The following is a 19,951-nucleotide window of genomic DNA, read 5'->3' as shown; positions in this document are numbered from 1 at the left end:
AATAGAGGTCCTTCTCATCTATTATATACATTATGTGACTCTCCTGATTCAGAGTATAATGCCTTTAGGGGAAAGATCTCCTCATAATACATGTATGTAGATGGGGCAGCGTGGTTGTAATCTCAAATGGTATATTTATACCTCCATGCAAACAAATTATTAATGAAAATGAAAGATTTTAAGTAAATACAGAAGCAATTCCAGCTTCTTGTTTAAAGCCATGCATAGTTCTTCATAGTTTGTAAAGCAGGACTTTGAAATATTTAATGCTTTTGTACAATAATTATTATTTTCCTTGTGTTTATTTTTTCCTTAAGCTGCTATATAAAATACATAGCTGTTCTATAAAATATATTTTTCAGCACCACGTTCAGTGTCTGATACCCAGAGTTGGTATTAGCCAAATAAAATAAGGATTTGGGTAAAAGAGAACACAAAAAAAAACCCCGAGCACCTCAGAAAAGGATAAAAGGACAAAATTAAGAAAAACAAGAGAAAAGGCAGACAAAAGTATGGATGAGGCATGCAGGCCTAGGAATTTGTAATGTTCCCTGGTTGCAGAATCTGTCATTGCCTGAAGCACCAGGCTGATATGCGAATTGCACCTTTTCAAGGTGAGAACACTTAAGGCACAAAACAAGGGTGGAGCGAGAGTGAGTAGAATTCACACCAGACAGATGTGTGAACTCACCTAGGGAGCAGTAGAGACAAAGGTTCCTCTCAGAAACATTACAGCCAAGGCATAATAAAGCTATTAAGGACACAGAAAACGAGAGTACAGTTTAAGTTCAGTGCACATTAAATATTGAGAGCTCAGACAATACTAACATTTGAAGAGACTTTCGCAATTTCTGTTCAGTACCAGCAGCCCTACAAGTTTTTGACATTTTTTTAACGTGAATTTGAGGCTGTGGTGTAGAAAGCAAAATGTATGAATAACATTGCAAACCATGAAATAGTGGGATCAATGCATTTTAGCATAGGCTTTCTTATTTAATTTCTAGCAAACATCTCTGTTCTCATTGCTGACAGCTTCATTTACGCTGGCTTGACTGAAAGATGAGCACCCAAAATTGCCGCAGCTCTGTACTGTACCTCGCAGCACAGAATGTAAAGCAGAAGTGGCAGCTTGAGCCAGGAGAAATCATGGATATAGGAGAACAGGGACATTTTTCAGAAATATGTATCTTTCACCAACTTATTTTCAGGTAGAAATTATATCTTGAAGTTTTAAAGCTTAGCCTCTACTGGATAGAGAAACATCTTGTATGATAAAAGTAAACGATTTCCTGCCCCACACACTCCTCTCATCTATCCAAATCCTTCTGCTCCATTCACCGTTTCAGTTTAATATGTTCTCTGAGACAAATGCAGCCATTTCAACCCCCCTTTCTCTCAGTAAGAGACATTAGAAATGAAACTGTCAGTAATGAAAATGATGGTGCTTCCTGTGTATTAAAATATTTGCTGAAATGAAGTGAGCCCTACTTTTCAGTAATATGCTGTGTTCCGTAAGCAATCTGATTGCTTCTTGTCCCTATGTACAGAAGCAGAGTTCCTAAGATGAAGCTGCTGGTGGCATTTGGAGTGCTTTGTACCTGGAACCTGATAAAAAAGATCTGTCTAAAATTTTTTACAGGTTCTGCAATGCCAACCTATCAATATTGCATAAGGCAATGGGGCTATTGACTGTGGTCTAGGCTAGTTCCTGCTGCTACGTTTTATTTGTATGCAACACAACCGCACACTGAAGGACATTGTTGGTAGCAAGCCAGGTTGCTGCCTTAGTAGCACCTAGTGTTTACCAATACATCGCTGATGAATAGGTCTTGGGGTTAGCAGGTAGGTAAAGACTTCAGGCTTCACTGACAGCTCAGAGACACCAGGATCAAGCACAAAGAGTTTTTGAAGTCGCCAGTTTGAAAACATGTGAAATCCTGAATGGCAGCTGCTACCCTGAGCTGTGAGAGAATACAGGTGGGAGGAAAAGGGAAAAATGATAGACTTGCAGTGATTTGGAGTTTCTTCTATGGGCAGCAGTGGGGTTGAATCAAGCTTAAACAGCCTTATGTCTATCTCTGTCCCGGTAAAGCCGCACACATTCCCAAGGCTCCTCTGCCTGTGGAGACACTGCAAGGGCAGCATTACCTTTATCTCTTCTGATCACGGGCAAAGAAAGCAAACCCACTCATGCAGATACAGTGAAGGCAAAGCCAGTCTGTTGAACGCAGGCACTTAGAGCCCTTTAGCAGATTAGTCCTAATAAAAAGAATACCATATTTCCTAACTGGTCCATGGAGAAGATCTGGTCTCCTCAGTTTAGGTGCATAGACTTTGACAGCCAGGATCCATCCCCTCGTCCAGATTATCAGACACACTCCCCTGCCTCGCTGTGCCGTGGGCACCCCCACCTCAGGTCCTAAACGCTGTTTGATCAGGAGCAATCATCGCAAACAAATGGCAGTCATCCTGTAGCTGAGAGAGTGCTTACTCTAAAACCCTGTCATAAACTGGCTGACAGAGAATATCTTGGAGGGGTTTTGTATTCACAGGATGCAGAGATAAACGAGGTCTTTCCCTCTAAAGGGTTATTGTCCTTCACCCTCCTCCCTGCAGGCAGACCTTTGCACTCTGGAAAGCTCAGCTGAAATCAGTATCGTTCAACAGGGTCACAGGGCTTCAGAGCTCGTATAGAATCAGAGGATAATTAAGGACAAGACACAAGAAGTGCATTACAGACAGTGGTTGGCAATAAGAGAGAGGGACAAGATTACAAGCAATCCTGCCATTATGTAGGCTAACAGTGTGCACAGCTTGACAGTTCAATATATAGCTTGTAAATTGCATACAATTTTATAGTTCCAAAATATTATACTGAATCAGTACTTCAGCAAATCCCACTAATCCTTGCCCTGGATCTAACAGTACACCCACAAAAGCATCATACTGCCTTACTCCTTTTGAGGTGCCTGGCATTTTCTAAGTTCCAGGGCAGGCAAATTTTCTCATAGCAATAACTCTTTCAGATCCCAATCCTTATCCTTGTTCCACAAAACCAGATTCACACAGCTCCACAGCACTGCAGTGGAGATTCAGTGAGAGGTTCAGGATCACATCTGCAAAACCAGCTTCCTTCCCTGTATATCTTAGCTACCATTTAAAGAAAGTAGAGCTGAATATGTGTGTGGAGGAGGTGGGGGTAAGTTCTCCCATTGGGAATAGCAGCCGCTTGTGTATAAAAAGCTAACAAATTATAAGAATAACTTAGAAAAGGCATAACTTCAAATTGTTGTATTGAAACTACCTATCACTGTCAAATACATCAACCAAAATTACTTAGCGTTTGCATGTAGTGAAAAATATCACTGTAGAAGTCTGACATGTTGCTGTAGATTATCAGTTCTGTCTATCTTGCTACAGAAAAACAGTTAGCTGGAAACTATGATGGACAGGAATGAGACCAGAAAGGAAAGAAAAAGCCAAAGATGGTGAGTTAGAGATGCCATCAAACCCCGGGGTTCTCGATTTGGTGCTGTGCTTTTCTGCCACAGTCACCCCTTCCAGTACTCATCCTGGCAGCTCCCTGGCACAACCTCACCCTCCTCCCGGGCTCTGACAATGGTTTATGTATCATCAAACAGGGCAGATGCACTCCCTTAGCCAAGGACTTCAACGCCTTGGAAAGGAAAAGGCCTTGACCTGTATAACACACCTCAGTTTGCAGTTGTACTCTATTTTGCCAGAGTTTATAATGAGACAGAACATGGAAGTTTCTACACAGCCTACAATGGACTTCTTAAAAAAAGCTGGGATACATATGTTTCACATCAGCTTCCTCTGATCTGTGTTATATGAGAAATGGAGGCCCAAAGAGAAATCCATATATCACAGATTATGTATCAGGTATTGCAGAAGCTACCTGCAAGTATCAGAGTTGATGAATGACCAAAGAAAATGTCTGTGTTGCTGAGGACCTAATATTTGGATTGAATTGAAGGAGATTATCATGAAAGCTGCTGAAAAGCTTCAAATTATAAACTTTCTGATAACTGTAATTGTATTTCATTAAAGATTTGTATGGATCTCTTTATATTCCTCGGGTGTTTCAGCAAGCACAATTATCTCAAATATCTCAGTCACAAACTAATTCAAAATGCAAATAAATTACCCTACGACTTCACAGAAGAGATCTTATTATTCAAATAAAATCATTACTAGATAATCAGCGTAATTTTGTAGAGACGATGTGCAAAATCAAAGTGTGCATTTTAAAATCCGTGAGTGAAGCCTTAGCCCTAATAAATCAGTAGGAATTTGGCAGCTGATTTAAAGGGGAACAAGATTCTACTAAATATCATTATTTCAATAAAACATATGAGCTCAAGTCATGATGGCAAACACGTAATAATTTTATGTCTATCCAAAATCTGTTAATTCACATTCCAGGAATAAAAAAATCCAGAGTTGCTCAATGCTCACATTTGAATGAAAAATTCTTTTATTTCAATAATATGAGAAAGAACAAAGATTCAGAGGACTCTCTTCTTCCTGTAACTCATTAGAATATAGATGCTCTCTACCTTAAGCTGAAACTCTAGACTAAACTCACAATGCACTGTCTGCTCATAGAAAATACCATCTGTTGCACAACTTTGCGTTTTCTCAATTTGAGATGGTGCTTCGGAGTTGGTTCTGTTACATCAGCTCCCCTGAATGTAAATATTGAAAGAGAACAGATGGATTTTTCAAGATGTCCAAATCGTGTATTATTTTTCCTAGAGAATAGTAATTTCTTCATTCTCTGCAATATTTTTCACAGTAACTTGGCATCCACTTGTACTCAGACAGCAGTAGGGTGAATATGGTGTAACAGTTTGCTGATAAATGCTCCCACCCAGATCTGGACACTCACCTGCTCTGCTGCAAGCATAAGACTGAAGACAAATATGTTAATATATCTTCAAGAAGAGATATAATTTTATATCCAGCAGCTCTTACAACTTTTCTAATCTCCCCCAATGATTTATGGCATCACACAAAAGACATCATTCTCACTTGCAAATGCTCTTCCAGAATTTGTGATGTTGCAGAAAGCAGAAATACCAGTAGGTTAAATGGATCACTCTGGATGGCTCCATGATGCCAATTTTCTCACTTTATTGTTGCAGGGTAGATCAGTTACAGGACTGTGCATTAGTTACTGTGTTCGCTATTTCTAAATTAATCTTCTCACCTAACTGACTCTGTCAGACCTTTCTTAATGGAGGAATGTGCACTGAAGAGGTATGGGACACTTTTGGTTTGCCAATCTAGTAAATTTGATAATAGCCCAAAAAGGACTCTAGATTCCTTTCTCTTGAGTTTCTTACTCACTTATATATTAATTATGTATATTATTATATTACCATAGAATATATAATAAAAAAAATGTAGTTTCATTTTAATCTAAGTACAGTGACTCAGGAGTTCTCCTTAAGGACCACTAAGAAGCACTGTAGCTGGCACACAATGTCCACATTCTTTCACAAATGCCAGAAGCATTGCTAATATGAATGCCTCTTTGTACTCTGTCTCCCTCAAAACAGTGGTCTTCACAGAGGAGTCATTCAAAGTATACTAGTATAATCAGAGTGGCCGATGCCAAAGTGAGGATGCATTCCCATCTTTCTCCTGAGGGCTCCAGGTGGGACAGAGCCAAAAGGGAAGGATTGGCTTCTCATGGGGAGAAAGAAAAAGAAAAAGAGTCAATGGACAGGCTTGAGATATATTCGATTTATATATGTTCTTTTATGATAAGTGGGTTGTCTCTGTTAAGAAGAAGAAATCTTATAATCACAGAATCACACAGAATCACAGAATGTTAGGGATTGGAAGGTACCTCAAAGGATCATCTAGTCCAATCCCCCTGCCGGAGCAGGACCACCTAGATTAGATCACACAAGAAATGTTGAGGAAGATTTAATAATTTTATGAAGGCATTGAAATATGGGGCAGCTAACTATGTCTGACTGCGTATTGACTCTTCGTCCTCTGTTAAATCAATCACTTGCCACATTGGGCTGCAAATGCCACAGGTTTAGGAAAATAACTAGGAGAGAGAGCCTTCATAGTGGGTTTCTTATAGGTGAAAAAACCCTGTGCACTTGTTGCACTCCTGTTCAGAGTGCAGAAATCACCATGGAGCTGAACTTGTTAGAAATGGTGGGGCGGGCACTGTGAGGGCCCGTGAGCACGCAGTGGGACGGGCTGCCAAGGCAGCTGATGCTGTAGAGCGGCTCTGCCTGGGGTGAAACCTCTCTGCCACAAAGGATAAACACAAAACCCATGGGACTTAGTCTCAAATTGGAAAGAAGGTGCTACTGCAGAAGCTGTGAAACAGTCAGGTACCCTAATGGTCTTTTACTAAGCAGCTAGATAGGAGAACTGTGAATAGTTACCTAAAGTATGGAGAAGGGGCAGTCATGTACTTAATCACACTCTTTTCTGCTTTCAGTAAAGGGTTCTTCTTCAAGTTAATGGTATCTTTGTGACTAAGGGAAGAATATTAACTCTCTGAGAATCAGGCAGCCCAGGTTTATCCTTGTTGATGAGGGCTTGAGCTGGTCCTTCTTAATGATCTCAAAAATGTAAATCCAGACTTGCATAATGACCGTCAAGCACAGGACAACTAAGCAAAACCTTAAGGATAAGGGTCAGGGTTTGCATTTTGCCTGTTCAACTCAATTAAGTTAACCAGTCAACCAAGAAAACAAACTCTCTAGTCAGAGCTTATTTCTCTCAAGTCCAGGCATATCCACTGTGGAGCTACAAGGAGTTTGCCTAAACTTGCCATCATGGCTGTTTAACACAGGAGGATTCCAGAGAAATAAATATCTCTGTTTTCCAGCTAGTTTATGGTCCCTTAACAGCAAGGCTTAGAAGATGGCCGATCATTTTCAGGGAAATGTGACCTGAAAAAATAGCACCATTAAAAAGAGGTTTTTACCACTTCATATTGTAAGGTTGAATATGTACTGGACAGGCACGCCACAATTCAAAGTGTAATTCTACTTTCAGGTGTTGTATTCTCTCATGAAGGCTCACAGACTTTATAAAGTAATCTCTCAAGAGATGAGGGCTCACAGTATAGGGCTGTGCTAAGGTTCTTCCAAAAATAAAGAACCAATAGAGAGATACCCTACTGAGTGAGAATATTGCAAGGAAACAGCGTGTTATGGAAAACTACATCATCATTTTATACCTAAGCAACAACAAAAAGAAAGGAAAGATTGTTCAAACTGCAAGATGTGCAGCAAGACTGTCATCAGAACAGGAACTAGTAAGTGAAACTGAAAAATACTAAATTGCCTTTCTTCAGATACAGAGTTATGGGGTCTGAACCGCCTCCTTTGCACACCCTCTGAAGGCATTAGGAGTGACACAAAGAATGCAAGATCAGGAGCCTGCAGCAAAACCAGGACTTAGCTCAGCCGCTCAGGGAATTTATGTTCTCTCTGCTCAGATAAATTAGAATAACAAATATTGGGAGAGACTAGACAGGGAGTTCACCTTGTTAAATGGTTACCATTTGTGCCCAAGTAGAAACAGAAAGTAACAAGATTATGTCTGATTTACAGTCAATTCTTTACTCTACTTGGAAGAAATAATGATCATTCCTGTCTTCATGTGCACCTTTAAGTCTGTACCCATGTAAGAGGTACACTTTTTAAGCCGAAGCTTTCATTGTTTAATTCATTATTTATGTTAGTGTTAGCATTAATATTTCATATCCATTGACCATCTGTGAGATAAAAGAGAAACTCAAGTTTTAAAGTCAAAGAAGCAAATATATAAAACTGTATTTTCAAATATAAAATTGCTACATACAAAAAAATAATGCAGGAGAAGTTCTTGTTCGCTGCATATAAACTTCATTAGTAATCCAAAAGCTAAGATAACAAATCCCAAAGGTCAAATCTTCTAAGTGATCTGGGTGAACATGGAATCATTCTGTGGGCATCTCTCAGTGCTCTTAAGTACAGTCTCCTGGGCCTTAGTGATATTAGATCTTTTAAGCCTGGCAGATCTGATCCTTCTCATTTCTCTCATGAATCATAGAAGAACTCTGCCAAGATGCACTGGATATATCCACGGCTTCCTTTGCCCGTTATGCAAAACTGTAAAACATCTCACACAGCTGCCATTATGCAGCAGGTACTTATTCACATTAATAATCTTTCATTTTTTCAGTCAGAACAAGAAGTAGACTGCAGCAAGGAGAACTGCTATAATGCAACTTTCTCATCTGAGCATCAAGATATTTTCGCAATCGACAACATAGACACAGAGGCATAGCAAAGAACACACCAAAGCAGCAAATGTCTGAGACGTTCTGGTAGCTGGTGCTGCTGCAGCTCCTCAGTCTGGGGTGAGCAGGTCCAGAAGAAGTAGCTGCAGCAGCTGGCAGGAGGCAGAGGGCCAGCTGAGACAGCAGCCCAGATGCCAAAATGTCTCATTATGGTCCTGTACAGACATGCTTAGTTTAGCCCATATTCAGTATCATAACAGATAATTTTCTGTTTCCTTTAAATTTTGTTATTGATATAGGACTCCAGATTCCCCCTTACTGTTTTATTGAGACAATCTTTCAACTTTACATCTTGTGATTCTAGCTACTAAATTGCGAGAGAGGATAAAGTATAATTTTCAGTAGAACTGTGGTATGTATTATTTGCACACAATCTCTCAAAAACAAATCCTGGTTTTCAATTAAGTCTCTACTAATCTTTTCTTAGTGTGCTATGCAACATCAGCTAATGGGAAAACTAGTAACTGTTATATGTATATATGCATGTAATAGACTACTAACTGTGATATAACATTGATGGTTTTAGGCATTGTCTTTAAATATGAAAATCCAAATAAAAACCTTTCAAAAGCATGAGTACGTGGATGGATTATATTTTCTCTTCTCTTAATGTACAAACTCCTAATCTGTGAGGAGATTTACCAGGAATGTTGTGTTCTGTGTTTTAAAAATTTGAGTCCAACTTCTCAGAGCACTGTCTCGTCTTACTATCACTTGCAAAAACTTCTATTTTCTTTGGACTTCCATTGAGGTCTGCTTTTCCTTTACAGAGGTTTTCCTGAAAGAAACTTACTTTGAAGTAGGTCTAACAACTCTACATTTGCTTCATTGACCCAATTTATTTCCTGGGACATTCCTAATTTTACCTGCCACTCCCAATTAACCTATTTCTCCTTGGAGTTATTTAACTCTAACTCAAGCTTTTCTACCAAAATGTGTAAGATTCACCTGACCTGGTATAGACATCTACCTCTTACTTAACTAGTTTCTAATAGCTCAGAAAAAATAGGCAATTCTAGGACACAATTCTAGGACTCATTCTAATGTGGATGCCTAAAATAATGGAGTAAACTGCATTCCTCAAAGTACCTTTTTCATTCACAAGCGACAATAAAGGGATTGGGAGATGGCTGATTCGGTGGAGATATCTGCAATCTAGACCACTAGGCCAGGTGTGTAGATTTCTTTCAAAACCAAATTCCTCAAAGTGAAGTATTTTCCATTGCCCTCTGAGGCCTGCCTTTGTTAATTGCCTGCGAATGGTCTCTTTTTCGTGATGAACCACCAGCTATTTAGGTGTGATCATTGATTAGGTGTTTGACCAACTTTGCAACATCACACTCCCTATGTGATGTAAAGTTCCCAGCAGAAGCTGTGTACCATTGAGCTGGCTTTCCAGACTCGCCAATTTACTCAGGTACAAATCTAAGGTTACTAGACAGAAGTGTATATTGGAAAAGATACCTTTTAAGTTATGTAACACAGCATGCTGGAGGCTTAACCTTTTACCCATCCCAGAGGATAAATTGTGAAGTATATCATTGTATTAAATAAGAAAACATATTCAGAATTTTAAAGCTTAAGGTCTCAGATGATCAATATAGTCTAAAGGCTCAAGGACAGGAATTAATGTGTACTAAATTCATCTCAGCAATAATGAGCTAGAATTAGAATATACAATAATAGTGCAATGATACCTCAACAATTAGATTATTCTTTCCCACTCAAAACAATGCTATTTTTTATTTTATTTTTCCTCTTTCCTTTTTTTTTAAACAGTTCTGAAGTAAAAAGTAACCTGAAAAAATGATAAAATGAAATTAATATAGAACATAATAAAAACTGCCACTGCAAGAAATACCTGACTGAGCACCCTGCATAAATACATATAGGTCGATCTAGATGCAAAATTTTTACTAAGAGAATGACAAATAAATCTTGCTCTCAATCTTTTCATTTCTCTTGGTGTACTGTTTAAAGATTTCTCTGTTAAGGATATATTAATATATATTTCAGATGCCTTAACTATAAATCAGTATTTTTCTCCCCTCTTAATCCTAAATCATAAAAACATGATTTTCGCCCATTTTTAAAGTTAAAAAATTAATTAATTGATATTTTAAGAAAGTCATGGACAGGCTAGAAGCAATTCTGGGTTTGGTTTTTTTTGTGTGTGTTTTTAAATCATTCAACATCTTCAGATATGTTTATTTAATACACTTCTGTGACAGAAATAAATGGCAGCAGTATTATTTGTTTGATGGTATGTCAGCTGTCTCTTTCACTGAGCTGGTGAGAGAAGACCTAATTTTTTTATAACGTCTGATAATGCTCGGAGAAAGAATCATCCCTATGCTGTAGATAAGAATATACTTCAGAAGGCGGTGAAGTACCGATTTACCTTGACAGTTAATTGACTAGCAGCAAAGCTAAATGAATGGGTTTATAGGATGAAATATACCCCTAAGCAGTAGGCTTGCCTAAGACCAACATTCTCTTTAGATCTCAGGTAAGCCTTACTTTGCAAGCTTATGTGAGATTTAATTATGTATGGCAAAACTCTCAGATATGAAAAAGTCACCAGATACTTCAAAAGTGAAATCTGCAAAGTTGAAACTGAAAATATGACTCTTAGAGATGAGAGTCATAAACCACTAGGATAGCTTATCAACGAAGGTGATAAATTTTCCATTACCTGAACTTCTTATGGTCTTGTTTTAAAAAAGCACTTAAACTTCCATATCCATAAATTCCACTGTATAGGTATAGTCAGAAACATTTGTGTCCAGGAGGATGGGTTTTGTGGACTATCCAGGCAAGAATGTAAAACTGTCTTTACAACATGCTCAAGGGAGAGCTGCAGAATGCAAGCGTGATGTTAACTGAACAGCTTAATGGAGCCAAAACCCTACTCCTTTGAGAAATGTCTGGTATGGAAAAGTGCCTTTGTGTCTCCTGAAATGGGTATAACAGTACCTGGGCATCCTATACATTCAAATCGGACTATGCACATAGCAGATGTAGGCAAGCAGCAGGCTTACAAGGTGCAAGGAGACATAGTATCAAGGAAGAGTGGTGTGGAGCTGAATCTCCTTCATTACTTAATTGGATGGATAGAGAGCAAAGCAGATTTATGCATGACTGCACAGTAGTCCACTTCTCACTGTACCTCAGCATAACATTTAGTAAGGCAGAAGCCAGAAAGAAACTTATCTTTTTTTTTTTTTTTTTTTTTTCAAGTAGAAACCACTACGGAGGCACGGATCTCTAATATGATTTCTCAGACTTTATTAGCATGACCATACTTTGTAGTGCAAGTCACTCTGCAGAAAAATTGCATTTTAGCATTCTCCAGGTAACCCTGCCAGCAAGCAATCATGGCACCACAAGTGCTCTAGCTTTTGAATTAATAATTAGTTGGTGAAAGTAGAAATCCTCAGTCCAAAATTATAGAGATTCAAGGATCAACATATATCACAACTCTTTCCTGGATCTCTATAGAGCTCTAATTCTGTAGCTTCCAGTTAAATCAGTTAAAAAAGTGTCAAATCAACATGCAACCTCTGTTCTTCTTTTAGAAAGAACAGAATTGCAATTTAAAGCAGGTAGCTATGCTATCTGCAAGTTCTACTGGTAGATTGTTTCTGAAGATGACAACTGCTCCTTTCTTATTTATCCTGCTGAATTCTGAATGCCTGTCTAAATCCTTCCCTCTGGGTCTTTCAAAAGTGTCATATCATAATAAGCTGCTCTTTTGGATAAATAAGCATTGACAGCACAAAGGCTGATAGAGAGATTAATTTGCTTTTACCACCAGGAAATCTGTGTATAAAATTTTCCTTACTTACATGTTTCGCAGTCCCCAAAGCAGGAAATCTGTGTTCATCTAACAATTGATTGTGTATCAGGAGTCATTATTCCCAAACTGTTAATTTCCTATAAACAGAAATGCCATGCTATTGAGTGTAGGACCTTAGTTCTCAGCGACAATAGCACAGCTCCATGACCAAAGCATCTTCAGCTTTGTCATTCCACAGCTACCTCACTAACGTGAAAAAAAGTGTGATGGGTTGATGTAAAGGGGTTCTGGTGGCAGGAGAGGGGATTTGCTCCCTGTGACTTCCCTGGTTTGTAAACGGGTCAGACCCAGTTCTGGCCACCAGATCGGACTCCCATCCCCCTCGGGGTTGAGCCAATCGGCACCTCTGCGAATTGCCCTGTTTAAGTTGGGACAAAGGAACTGGAAAAGGTGCTTTGCCTGGGAGTGAGAAGAGAAGGGAGGAGGGCACTGCCCTGCCTTGCCGCGCCCCCTCCCCAACCTGTTCCCCGGCTCCAGGCTGGGCAGCCGTTCCCAGGACGCCCGGCCGGGTCAAGTTCACCCAGAGAGGACTGAGATCTAGGAGAAGCGGCCACACCGACACCAGGTCAGTGAAGATGGAACGGGACGAAGTGTGCCAGAGCTGAGTTTCCCCTCAAACTGGTGGTGAGATGGCAGGCGGCCCCCCTGTAGCCAGGATAGACTCAGTGGAGCAGAGACCCACTCACAGCCTGTGGAGAAGCCCACATCAGAGAAGAGATGCCTGAGCCTGAGGACAGTCGTGGAGAATGGGACACACAACAAGGTAGAGACGCATCTAGAGTCTGTGTGACGACGCACGCCGGAGCGAGTGGCAACAGCTCCCTCAGAATCCGAGACTGTGGTAAAGCCCACACCGGAGCAATCTGATGGGGAAGGATTGCATCCTGTGGGTAGGACTCACTCTGGAGAAGTATGTGGATTTTCCTTGTGAGTAGGGGATCCACTGGAGCAAGGGAGAAAAGGGTGTAAGGACTCCTTCTCCTTTAAGAAAAGGCAGATTGGCCTAAACCACGACAAAAAGCCGTCAGTATATTTGCAGTCATAAACAGGTACACCTGTCAGAAATCCACACCATACTGCTAATCTGAGTTAAAAGGAAGTTTGGTCACTGCATAGGGAGCCCATTAGAGTTTGAAATGCATAGTTGGTTTGCTGATGCGACACAGATCTTCTGCCTGGCTTTAGACAAATCTCCCAAGCTGTCATTTCAGATTACTAGTTCTGTCAAGTGGCAGACCAAGTTTAAGCTCCTCTGTCCAGACTGTCTTCCCTTCCAACTCTTCTCTATGAGAGTTTACTTCCCTCTCAGTCATGCCAATCCAGCTATTTATATAACTGTACTTTGCAAAGCTTTTGTGAAAATATGTTTTGCTTTTCCCATGTTGGAGTTCTCAGTTTCAAAATTCAGACAGTTGCATGAACGTGGTTTAGGGGCTGGTCACCTGAACAGGTACAACTGAGGTGTGCCAATTTCTGGTGGGACATTGCAACAATGTGCAACACAGAGTATAAAGAGGAAAGGGGAGCTGAACTGCTGCCTACCAAAGGTTAGCGAGGAACTACAGTCCTAGTCCTTTTTCTGGCTCCAAATTCACCTTTGTAAAAGAGAGATGGCTAAGGAACCTAATACATTAAAGACTGAATAGGTTAACATATTAGAGTAATTATTCACCCAGATTGTGTTTATGAACATACTGACTCTTAGAATCCACTTACAACTTGCCTTTACACTGGTACTTGTTCAGGAGATACATTCTGGGAAAAAAAAAACAAAACAAAACAAAACAAACAAACAACCAAAACCCAGACAATGCTGGAGTTACAATATGATGCAGCTTTGCATGTGCTAGGTATATCTTATGGGATTCTTCATGTGTTCCTGAGGTCGTTTTTAGATGATGGAGAGAGAAAGGTGCTTCTGAGTGCTTCCAGTGGAAAAACCTGCCTGTGTCGGTTCAGGCACCTAAGGTAGATGGACCTGATCTGTCTACTTGACGCCTTTAGAGGCACTTATGTGAAAGCTGGGTGCTTAAATTAGACAGATTAGATCCCACTCCAGGATATTTACATCAATTCAGACTATGTAGTGCTCTTTTTGTAGTGAGAAGATGAAGTATTTTGCTATTTTTTGTTATTGTTATGCACTTCACATCCATGCCATTTGTCACCATTTTCAACATACCCTCAGAAACACAGCTATGCCTATTAGCCTGTAAACTTTCTTAGCAGAAATATTTTTCAGCATTAATGACTTCCTTTATACCATGATTAAATAGATTGATGTACCTGTACATCAACAAGGTTGAGGGTTTTTTCCTAATGTTTGGATTAATATATATTACTTAACCTTAACAGATATTAAGAAACATTATGTAAAAGCTACAAGGTCAGAGCTTGATTTGCTGAGGAGTTCAAAGACTGTAAAGATTGCTTACCAAAATCTAGATCTAGTGAGGATATAAGTAGCTTCTCTGCTTTGACAAGATCCATCCTAATAAATGCAGTAAGTGGTGGCAACAGGACTCAGCACCATATGAGTTAGATCCCAACCTTACTGGCCCACAATATTAAATATTAGAATGGATGTTAAGCATCTTATTTAAGCCTTATGATAGCATTCTCAGTAAACAAGTTATTTTAATCTCAAGACTTCAAGACTTTTTGGATACCCTGATCAATGCTCCAATTTTCTTCAGACCTACCATCTACATTTATCATCAAATTTTTAATAAAAAAATAAAGTTATGTGGACTAGATATTGCTTACTTTAGATTAGTGTTATGGAGCACAATTTGGGAACACATGTTGTAAGATATTTGCTTGCTTCCCCTGTCCTACAGATCACTGTGAACACAGAAGATTGTTTGGGCAGGGAGTGTCAAGAAATTATCCCATGTACAAGAGTCATTACAAATTGTTTTAATACATTTCTTTTTCATGAAATTGCAGTGTTGGTTAAAGGAGACCACAATGGGAAGACTCTACAGAGTATATTTAGCATAACTGCTATTACTACATTCACCATTAAATTATTTATGATATTTTATTCTGAATTAGAGTAACGAGATCATCAGAACTGGCTTCAAATCAGAGTTCTGTGAAATTCAGATTTAATGCCCCGTGGAATTCCATGCATTTGCAGTATGATCTTACCTACTTTCATGTATTCAAAATGTTGTTTTAAGGAGTATCTTCACAAAATTGCTAATTTTCCGTTGAAAGCAAGTCAAAAAGTGCATGCACTCAGCAAAGATGGTTCCTGCAAACCATCTCTACTGAAAAACAGACTTATTTCGACTCAGCTGTCCTTCTATCTTTTGTTGTGCTATAGACATCACCTTGGTGACAAAGCTCTCAGTGAGGTAACCACTTTGTCTTCAGTCAGCTGTTCTTAAACCAGGAGCAGGAGTGCCACATCTCAGTAAGGATTCTCTTTTGTGTTATTTTCTCGCTGAGGGCCTGCAAGGAGAGCAGCATTTGGGCAGTGATATTCATTTCGGTCCCAGTCCTACAGTTGAATATGGTTTGTCAGCTCCACCACAAGAAGTTGAAAGACTATTGCTGGATTTAATTTGACTACGACTCTACCAACTGTTCTAGAAAAATTGCTTGGAGAGAAATTGTCTTGGGTTGTTTATCATTCTTTCCATGTTCATTCGCACGTACTCTGACACTGTCTAAAAGGTGGTGACCATTGGTTTGAGAAAGAGTTTTCTGTTTGGAAGGGACTTGCCTCTTCAGGCCAGCTGATGTCTAAAGTTAGAGTTTCCTAGTCTTTCTTTTGCCACCTCAAAGGCAGGAGTTTAGAGACCCACCATACCTTTTGTTGCTACCAACGAGAAAATAATCCATAACTTCCAGTTGGAGATTGCTGGCAGCGCCTCTCATGACATGTGCTTTGCACTGTCAGTCTGATCTGACCTAATACCCTAGATTCATGGAAAAGTAAGTCCCCTACCTGGAATATCCCAGCAGTGTTGAGCAACAGCTTAGCAGCCAGGTGTTTATCACACCGGGAGCCTTTCTGCTGCTCTCAGTGCGAGCATATACCTCTTTCCTCCTCTCAGCCTCCCGGCGGAGGAGTCTCATGCATATGGAAGAGTTATAGCACATCGAACTTGAAAACCCCAGGGGCACCCCTGCAGCTGCAGGTTTCACTGCCTCTCTGAAGCAGCCTGCTGGATTGACACTCCTGGAGACTGAAGCCCTCTTTACAGGCGGAACAGGTACAGCGCTGGCAGCAGCCATGCAAGCCGCTCAAGTCATGGTTCAGATCTGAGCTGGATTTGAATCAATGATCTGAGCCTTGTACATAGAAAGGGCCTTGTATTTACTGTTCCTGACAACAGGTCACATACAAGACATGGTGTTAGTCCCTACCTTCTAGCTGCTGAGCTTGACACTTTGGTGCTCGGTGTCTTGTGTGTGAAAAGAGATCTAGCATTTGTTGTTAAAAGCTCCATTATAACCAAAAGGACAAAGAGGAACATTGTGAAAGATGTGCTGCCCGTTTTGAGAAGAATCTGTCATGTCTATGGTATCCCCACAAGCAGTCTACTTAATTCTTTCAGTCCAGTTGATGTAATCCACCACTTCAAACAGCAGCAGTGAAATGAGAAGGATCTGCTCCACTTCTTTGCAGTCGAGCACGGAGAGGCACACAGTCAAGTGTTACATGACAGAAGTTTTCTGTGGTCTGAATAAAATCCATCTATCTGTTACTAGTATACTGGCCCTTCCCTCCAAGGAGCAGCTGGGAAAGCACTGTTCCTAATGGCTACATTCTCATTTGCCAAAGGGAAAACGAACGTTGTATTTCTGTCTTGGGAAGCATTATGTTGTTCATTATTTTACCATTAGAGACAAAGTACAAAAAAAGTTGATTTGCAGCACAGCGATGGCGTACCAGGAAAAAATGCCGATCAGCTCAAAAATGAGATATCACATTAAATGAGTTGACCAACGCATACAAATTTTTATGAAATTTTCCACAAGCTATCAGGCAAAATCTTCTCAATTACATAAAAATGCACAATTTTGCAATGTCTGGCTCACTGAACAAAATGATACCACTGCAAGGGCTGTTCAAATTATCAAACCTCATAAGCATGAAGAAATAAAATACCAATTAAATGCAAAGCTATTATAAACTGTAGCTACAAGAAGAAGAGGGAGGGGGATCAAACAGCGATTCTCCCTCCTTTTTATTTTTGCAAACCACTGGAATACATTATCATCTGATCAGCCCAGTTTTTTGTAAGCAGTAGATAAATGGCTGGATTAAGTGTTATTCCTTGTAGCAGCAAGAATATTTTTTTCCCTCTATAAACTTTATTACTATTATTTATCACATTTTGAAATACACAGTTATTTATACTGGGAAGGGACTAACCAGGCAATCACCTGACAGGCAAATTCAGATAATACCCTCTAGCAAATAAAAATGGTGACCGCCTGCCAACCTCCAATATTATTTTCTCAGCAGAGCAGCAATTCACGAGTAATTCAATCAGGTATTCAATAGAAAATTATTCCTGTTTTACAGACTGCCCTCACTAACAGTGAGGCCTGATTTTGCTCCTTTACCACTTTGGCATGGAACCAAGGAGTGTGCAGTATTGGAATTTCTCCCATGCTGTTTCAGTAACAGCGATGTGAAAAGAATGGGACAGTATCTAGAAATGTGGATAGAGGCCTTTGCAGGTTACAATAATAAAATCCGCACTTCCACAATAATTTTCAAAAGATTCTGAAGTGGGAAAACATTCACAAAAATTAATAGCATGTCCACAATATACGAGGAGCATGGTGGTAATGCATTTTAGCTGTGACGGGCTTGCATGCGCAGTTATTCTGTACTCCACAGAGATGTTCAAAACCAGACCTTAGAGCGTGGCAGAAACGTCACCTTTTATAGGCGCACAGACTGACTGAGTCCTTCCAGGAGTGATCCTGATGATAGAAAATACAACTCAGCTCCCAAAACAGTAGAGTCCTAGATCTTCTTTGCTGTAAGGGTAGATGAGACAGCAAGGGGCTGCTTCCAGTGTGGGGTAGTGCTCAGCCACCCTTCTTCCTGAGCAGCCTACAGTGGGGCTGTGGCTGCTCCCAAAGTGTTGATGTCCTGCTAGCCCCTTTCCTGCCTGTTTCTACACACACACACTGCTTTGCTAGCAACCTCCACTGTCTCTCACTCCTTTTATCTAGAACATGCGTCCTACACAGACCTAAACTCTGTCAGCTCCTTAAGCAGCCTCTTCTGTTTTCCTTTTTAGAGCAAATACTCTGAATACTTGAAATATCATGTCATTTATGATATGCCTACTTTTTTCATGAAAATGCCCCCATTTAAATGGGGCAGCAGATGCCTCCAAGCCTCCCCCGATTCCTCTCATCATCTCCTCTTCTCCAATCTGTGTTCAACGGAAGGCTCTTCCCCTTTGGTTCCTCTGCCTAATAAAACTGACTTACATGTTAATAGAAGAGCAACGTCCCAGTGCATATCCTCTGTGATATATGGTGCGTCACAGAGACCGAATGAGACTTGCTCCTTCGGTCTCACAGAAACAGAAGACTGCAAAGTGGGCCATTTATAGTTATAACTGAAAGCCTCGAAAGGTCCTCTGAACATCTGCTCTGTTTAGCACAGGCTATAAAGCAACTCCATCTCCTTAGAGTAAAAAAATGGGAACTCAAGCTTCACCAGTTTAAATTGTACAGGACATGCTCACTGATGTACATTTTTAAATATACAAGAACTTTCGAGCCCTATCCCAGGTCAAAGTACAGTCCGTCTAGCCTAATAGGCTTACTCCGGCTTTGGAAAGGATCTAGAATATTTAAAATACTTATACACAGGACTCAAATTCTTTCCTGATTATTGCACCAAGAACTATAGCAAGAAGCATGAAACTTGATTCTCTTTCATATCCCTGTTTAGCTTGTTTCAATTCCAGTTCAACTACCTCATGAAGGGCTAGTATCTTATTCTCAGTAGTATCATGCTGTAGTATCAACGTTTTTGTCCTCTAAGGTACTCTTCACTATGACAAACAACAACAGAACCTCATTCCAAATCATCATACCGATTTTTAAGTTTTAGAAAATTTTAAGATACTAGAAGTCATTTTGATCTGAAATGTTCTAGCAGGATTTCACTGTTGGGGAATACACTGTCAGAAAGAATCACCCACTGGAAACAGTCAGAAAGCAAACCCTGTCTGATCACTATCTGTCATTTTTTAAAGTGCAAAGCCTACAGATGAATGATACTGACCTCCAGACATTAGCTGGGAAAGCAGGAGTTCAAGAAAGCCACCCCAAAGAGATTAGGCTTTCATGGTAACAAACAACAAGAATTTTACTTAACGACTTGTCATGCAGTGTAGATATGACGTGGCAAATTCATGTGCCACAGTAGTACATAGGAGACACATGTAAATGGTGAATAAAAATAATAAAAGGAATAAAGAGATTAGGTTCGAAAAATCAGTAGTAAAAACTTTTCAGAAATGCTAGTGGCAAAATTACCTCCTGCGACAGATATCTCATCTATTTTTTTTTAAGTTTCAGGGAAAGTTTTGACTTCTGCAGACTGAAATATGTGCATAGGTCAGGGGCATATGAGTGCAGTTGAAGTGCCAGTAATGTAATATAGAATGTCTTAAGATAATTGGACATCATCTAGGCCCTCTATCTTTCTCTAATAATTGTAATAATTCTACCATTCTATAAAATATGTTGAT

Source organism: Tauraco erythrolophus, chromosome 2, assembly GCF_009769465.1.
Source record: "Tauraco erythrolophus isolate bTauEry1 chromosome 2, bTauEry1.pri, whole genome shotgun sequence".
Lineage (NCBI taxonomy): Eukaryota > Metazoa > Chordata > Aves > Musophagiformes > Musophagidae > Tauraco > Tauraco erythrolophus.
Note: the sequence above shows the minus strand (reverse complement) of the source record.